This window comes from Solanum stenotomum, chromosome 7 (assembly GCF_019186545.1).
Source record: "Solanum stenotomum isolate F172 chromosome 7, ASM1918654v1, whole genome shotgun sequence".
In the NCBI taxonomy this organism is placed as follows: Eukaryota; Viridiplantae; Streptophyta; class Magnoliopsida; order Solanales; family Solanaceae; genus Solanum; species Solanum stenotomum.
In genome coordinates, this window is record NC_064288.1 from 37893685 (window position 1) to 37901287 (window position 7603).

The window sequence follows — 7603 nt, forward strand, 5'->3', positions numbered from 1 at the left end:
TTGCTTGTGTAGTAAATGGGTGAAATAGTTTGTTGCACTTTTGCCCAAATACAACACCTAATGCCGTGCCACTTGCATCACAGATCACTTCGAAGGGTTCTGACCAATCGGGACTAATGATAACTGGGGTGGAGACCAATTTTTCTTTCAAACACTTGAAGCCCACCATGTAAGCATCATCAAAGTGGAATTTCACCTCCTTCTCCAAGATTTGGCATAGAGGATTTTCAATTTTTGAGAAGTCTTTGATGAACCTCCAGTAAAAACCAGCATGCCCCAAGAAACTACGAATACCCTTCACTGAAATTGGTGGTGGTAACTTCTCAATCACTTCAATCTTCGCTTTATCAACCTCCAGCCCTTTTTGCGACACTTTTTGACCAAGAACTATACCTTCCTTGATCATGAAGTAACATTTTTCCCAATTTAGGACCAAATTTGTCTCCACACATCTTTGGAGAACTTGTCCTAAGTGTGCTAAACATGCTTCAAAAGTGTCACCCACAACCGAGAAGTCATCCATGAAGACCTCTATTGAATCCTCCACCATATCAGCAAAAATAGATAACATGCAATGTTGTAATGTTGCCGGAGCATTACATAACCCAAACGACATCCGTTTGAAGGCAAAAGTTCCATATGGGCAGGTGAAGGTGGTTTTTTCTTGGTCTTCCGGAGCAATGGAGATTTGGTTATGACCAGAATACCCATCCAAAAAGAAATACCAACCTCTTTCTGAAAGTTGATCAAGCATTTGATCCATGAAAGGCATAGAGAAGTGATCTTGTTTGGTCCACGAGTTTAACTTCCGGTAATTCATGCATACTCGCCATCCGGTCACGAGTCTCATATATACGAGCTCCCCCTTTTCATTTGGGGCTACTGTGATGCCTCTATTTTTTTGTACACATTGTACCAGACTTACCCATTTGCTATCCACAATAGGGTATATCACACCTACATCCAACCACTTTATTATCTCCTTTAGCACCACCTTTTGCATCGGTGGGTTCAATCTCCGCTGATGTTCAACACTTGGCTTACAATCACTATAAAGCTAAATTTTGTGAGTGCAAATACCGGAAGGAATGCCCACTATGTCAACAATAGTCGAACTAATAGCTTTAATATGCCTTCTCAACACCTCAAGGGGCAATTTTACCTGCCATTCAAGCAAGTCAGCTGCAATGATCACCGGTAAGGTGTTATTTGCCCCCAAGAAAGCATATCGAAGATGGGAGGGAAGTACTTTCAACTCAAGATTTGGTAGTTCTTCTGTTGATGGCTTTGCGAGAGGACTTTCTCGATTTTTTAGATCAATGTCCAACTTCAATGGAGTCTTTGAATGCCCCCCATGCCTGAAAGAGCAGCTACTACTTCTTCATAGCCTTGAATTTTGAATTCATCATAGTTAGCAAGCACGACCTCAAGTGGTTCACTCATACACATCAAATGGCTCACACTAGCCACCACCTCATCAATAACATCAATAGTGGAGACCATGTGAATATCTATTGGGTGTTTCATTGACTTACAACCATTAAATGTTACTTCATCTTCATTCACTCGAAACTTCAATTCTTCGCATTCAACATCCACCAATGCTCTCCCAGTTGCCAAGAATGGTCTCCCCAAAATGATGGGAATTTCAGCATCTATTTCACAATCGAGAATGACAAAATCAACCAGGAAAATGAATCGGTTAACCTTTACCAAGATGTCATATAGTATCCCCACATGATGTTTAATTGATCGGTCCGCCATCAAGAGTCTCACTGTTGTGGCTTTCGGTTCACCCAACCTAAGTTGTTTATAGATTGCATATGGAATTAGGTTGATGCTTGCTCCCAAATCGCATAGGGCTTTAGAAAATTGGAGCATGCCGATGGTGCAAGGGATGGTGAATGCTCCGGGATCGTCTCTCGTTTTTATCAGCTCCTTAGTCATAATTGCACTACAACTATGAGAAACTTCAATCATCTCAAAATCCAAGCTCTTTTTCTTTGTGACTAACTCCTTCATAAACTTGGCATAACCCGGCATTTTCAACAATGCTTCCACTAGAGAGAGATTAATCAATAATGTCTTGAACATCGATAAAAACTTCTTGAACTTCTCATCCTTATTCTTCTTCTTGAGGCGTTGGGGAAATGGATGAGATATTTTGGGTAAAGGTTGCATAACTTTTGGGATTGGATTGGATTGTGTTTCTCCACATCTTTTTGTGGCCCTTTGAAAATGCTTTGATGGATGGGTATTTCTTCTTCCTCCATACCTCTGTCTTCTTCATGCATTTGGGCTTCTTCATTGCCCGTCACATCGCATATTACTACCTTTCCACTATGAGTAACCACAACTAGCCCTCTATCATCATCTTCCCTCGTCATTTTTGGTTTCAATTATGCTAAAAGTAAACTCAACTTACCTTCGAGTATCTTGATTGCATCTGCGTGAGAGTTTACTTTATTGTTCAATGATGAAAAAATAGCTTTCATCCCTTTTAACAAATCATATGAACCTTCAATTTTATCAAGGATGCGTGACAACAAATTATTCACCCGGGGACTAGTTGCACTCCCTTTCGACTTTGGGCTCTCACTTGATTAAGTGTGGTCATCTTCATGGTCATCCTCCCTTTTCCAATACACTTTGCTTAGCCCATTCTTGATAGTATCTTCCTTGCTCTTCCCCCTTGTGATAGTTCCAACCTTGATTCCCACCTTGATGTAAATAGCGTGGGTGGAAACCCTCCTCGTATATCTTGGAATTCCAACCTTGATTATCCCCCGACTTTGAATAACCTAAGGAAGAACCCTCTTCAACTCTAAACACTCCACTTGTTCCCTTGGGCTTTCCTACATTCTCCAACATATGATCTTGTAGTAGCTCCATTTGGGTCAACATCTTCTAGATGTTCTCATCCCTTTCTCTTTCTTTATCAAGTTGTTCTTGTGTCATTCTAAAACAAAAAGGAGAGACTTGATCCTCTTGAGTGTACCAAGCTTGATTTATTTTTGTCATGTCATCAAGAAGAAATGAAGCCACCTCAAATGATTTGCAACATTATTACCCCTCATACCAATTGATCAGCCACTCCTTTATTAACCGAATCAAGACTCCGGTAAAAATATTGGAGTAGCAAATCATTTGGTAGTCCACGAGTTGGGCATTGAAGTAAGAGTTTCTTAAACCTTATCCACGTTTCATGGATGGGTTCACCCTCCAATCACTTAAAACCTTGAATGTTATCCCTGAGTTTCATCATCCTCGACGAAGGGAAGAATGTTGCATTAAATGTTGTGGTGAGCTCATACCACGATGTGATGGAATTATTTGGTAACTCATCGAACCACATGCCAGCCTCCCTCGTCAGAGATAGTGCAGATAATTTAAGCTGGATTGATTCTTGTGGCACATTCTTGAATGAAAACAGGCTGCACACATCTATAAAATTCATCACATGATCATGTGGATCTTCATGAGGCAGCCCACCATAAAGTCTCTTCATTTGGAGAAGATGAAGAGTTGTGCTTGTGACCTCGAGTGTTGCATTCTCATTAATTGATGGTAGGCAAATTGCACCCATTTCACCTAATTGGGTTGGGTAGTATCCACTGTTAATATCCTCGATACCATCTCGGGGGCCTACTAGGCTACCATTCACCTCTTCCTCACTCAATTTTACTTCTATTTAGTCCAGCCAACACTACACAATGCAGTCTAACTCGATTCAACTATAGCCAACAAATTCACAAGTCAAATCTTCGATAAAAGAACTCTAAATACCGCTACTCCCCGACAGCGGCACCATTTTGATTGACATTTCAAAGACACTTCATCCAATTCTAAGTGTCAACGATCGTTAGTCAGTATATAACCCAACCAAATGAGTTGGGGTCGATCCGATAGAGAGTAGCTTTCTTTTAAATTCAAATACGAAAGTATGACAGTGACCTTTTCAATTGAACAAACACAACACTTGGGAGTTTAACAGTCAAATTCCAGGATGTTTCTACCAACCCACTTTAACAATTAACGAGGAACAATCAAATAACTAGAGAACACTTGGAGGATTGACTAACCAACTGTCACATTCAACTTAATGGGTGTACATCATTACCAACAATGTTAATTCGTCGTGGGTCGAATGGACTTTAAGTAAGGCAACTTTCTCTTGAACAATTACCTCATTTTCGTTGAGTTCTCTTGAACCTTGACACAATCCATAAGACGTCCAGCCCACTCTCTCATCAAATCCACTCTTTCGAGCTAGATACAAAGGTTGAATCTTGGGTTTCACTTTCTCAAGCTAAAACCATCATGACCCACTACTAAGGATGCCAAATTACTACATTGGCTCTGTACTTCTCTCTCGAGCAAGCACAAAACTCTGAATTGTATTATACTAAATATGCAATAATGAAATCAAATCACAGTAATAATTCAGACCCACTTTAAATTAACACAAAAATTAACTAATTGATAACAACCATTTAGTCAAATGCAACAATTGGTCACATTGTCAAACCCCCAAGGTTAGGGTTTTAGCCAATCGTAGTAAAAAGTTAAAGTTCAATACCTGCCAAGTTTTTCATAGCTGGGTAAACGAAATTCAAGAGTTAAAATTAACTAAAATCTTTTCTATTACAAAACCCAAAGGAAAAACTCTGCTAAAATCACTTAAAATCAACAATGGCAGTGTTTTTGCTCTCTATCTTGTGTTCTCACGTTTTCTGAATACTTTCTCTCTCTTGCAAAAATCAATTTATACAAGTTTGATGTGTGGATCGTTGGGACCAATTGGCGAGGTAAGTCGGGCTTCGCCAATCGTTCGACGACTCGCCGATTGTCCTTCGTCTCACCTTCATTCTTCACATCTTCTTAGTCCAACCACTATAATTTTAGGTGAGCCAGATTGAAATTGTCATTTGATTCCGCGATATGCCCTTTTTCCCTTTATCTAACCCATCAACACTTATCTGGATCTCCATCACTACTTTTGGCGACGAGGTCATGCTCCGCCGATGTGATTAGTGACACACCTAATAGAACTACTGCTCTCTAAAGTTGCTCCTAATCCAGTCTGAGGGTTCTATAAATTTTGGCGATAGAGGAGCAATTTGGCGATCCACCGAGTGATTTCAGCGATCAACATTCTTGATTTTCCTCTTCTCTTTTTCAGTTTGTGTTGTCCTTGTTGCCCATTTGTGTCTTAGCTTTGTTCTTCAAACCATATATATGAAAATCAAGGGTTTTACATCTGTCATTGGCATAAATTGAGCATTTGAGTACACTAATTCTATACAAACAAAACCCTAAATGAGTCCAAATCTCAGACTCATTAGCGACTCCCGAGGCCTCCGGACTCATTTCGAGCCCCTCGGTGGATTTTGGTTTAAAATGGCCTTTGGGAGTGGGACCCACTTTTTATCGAGATGACCTCTAATGGAAATTTTGATTGCATCGTTGAGTCTGGAATGTCCAATTTAGTAGGGTAGCATATTTATTTTATTATTATCGGGTTCTGAATGAATCTCGAGCACCCCGTCGGAGATTTTAAAATTGGTATAAAATATAGCTTTTCAGCTAATATATATATATATATATATATATATATATATATATATATATATAGCTGGTGTAAGTCATTTCAGCCTAATTTCTCAACTTCAGACCTTCATAACTCTCTCATTTAAAATCAGATTTTAGTGATCGAAGGTCCATCTTGTGGGGGTTTTCTCAAGGAACGTTTTGGTGAGCTTGCAAACTGATTTAGGGTCTCTGTTTGAGGTAAATTTTGTGAAATACCTGCTGCTACGACCCTTTTTGTGAGCTTAATTTTGGGAATTTTTTAGACTTGATATCTCAACCATTTTAGGTCTTATTTCGGTGATTCATTGGGCTATCTTGAGTGGTGTTTCGAGGAGAACGCGTTGGCATGAGTGGAATTCATATTTGAAGCTTCTTTGGAGGTAAGAATTATGTTTTAGCTATTGCCTTGGCTCATTTTTTAGCTAAATATTTGGGAAATTTGGGAAATTTTGGAAGATGATTTCTTGGCCATTTTAGGTTCGAATTTGGTGATTCAAGAGCCTAGATTGTGGAGTTTTTTCTGAGAATCGTCATGGTGTGGTTGGTTTCAGTAGTTGGGCCCTCGTTTATGGTAATTTATTGTAAGTAGCAGTTGTCATTGTTCATTTATAGAGCAATTTTGGATTTTTCGTTGCATGTTCGTGTTGGGACTGTTTCAAGCCCCACATTTTGTTTCAATTTGGAACACAAGTTTGGGGAGCTATTTAAAACCTATTTTTGGGGTTAATTCTGAAATTTCTAGTGCGGGTCCCACTTTCCTGATTTTTGACCCCAAAATTGGTCCACCTTCGTTTCTTGCGAATTTAGTGTCTAAACGACTGTAACGACGTTGTGATTCTATTTTTAACAGTGTGGCAGCGATCCGAGGCCGTTCGGAAGAGAAAATCTTTGGCAGAGTAGTATGAAGCACGCGTGTTCGGCCTACAGGTAGGCTACGAATTCCCTTTTCTTTTAGATTGAGTCTCAATGTGTGAGCGTATGTGGATTTGCATGAATATTGGGACGAGGAACTAGATTAGCATGCTATGTTCGATAAAATTCATATTTAGGTTGTCTCCGGGTTCAGCGGGTACTTGAATCGTTATATTTGATCATCCTTGCTTCCTTGTTTGGCCTAATTTTGACTTATGAGTTATATTGGTGCATGTTTGGCCTTAGTCTAGACTTAGACTAGTGATGCCATAGACTTACGATTGTTCAGAGCTGATAGATTATATTATGTTTGCCCCAGTGTGACTTTGAGCGGCGTAGGTCCTCGTAGACTGATATAGAAGACTTGGGTTTGATAGAGATGAGCCTTAGTTAGGCAGAGACTCAGTTGTGGGGCCTTAACATCCATAATTCCCGTATGATCCTAACTCTCTACATTTCCGATCGCCCTCCGAGCCCATTCAATGATACATACTGCTTTAATTTGGTTCTTTTGTCACCGTGAGATGGTTAGAGTATATAGAAGATGGTTACAAAAAGTTTCCCATGAATTTTAGATGCGGGAATCCTTGGATAGCTTATTTGGAAGCTTTACCCTATCGTGGTAACTTAACAGGAGGTTTCACTCACGGTTCGAAGTCCTTGCTCTGTTCATCCTACTGCTGCTTATTTACCCTCCTATACTGGAGTCGACATAAAGAGTCCCCCCTGGGTTATATCACTTCATTTACGGGTAGTCGACATCCGTGGTTTGAGGTCTGGGGTTTGTGCTATCCCTTACATAGTTCGGCTCTATCGGCGTATCTACTATAGAAAGACTCACCCGCTGTTCGAGATCCATGCTTTGTGTTTCCTTTCTTTGATAGCTTGTGACTACTGACATTTATGTAATGCTTCACGCTTACAAATCTCCTTTAGTCTTAGTTTAGGTTTTTGTGTACCTGTTGGGCTTATGGGGGTCCTTTCAGGTTTTTACTTCAATTTGCACACGAGTGTACCTTCCGAGCTTATGAGGGGCCAATTGGAGTAGTCACCTTAGTTTGTTTGCCTTACACTCGTGTGCATACCTTTACTTTTCTTG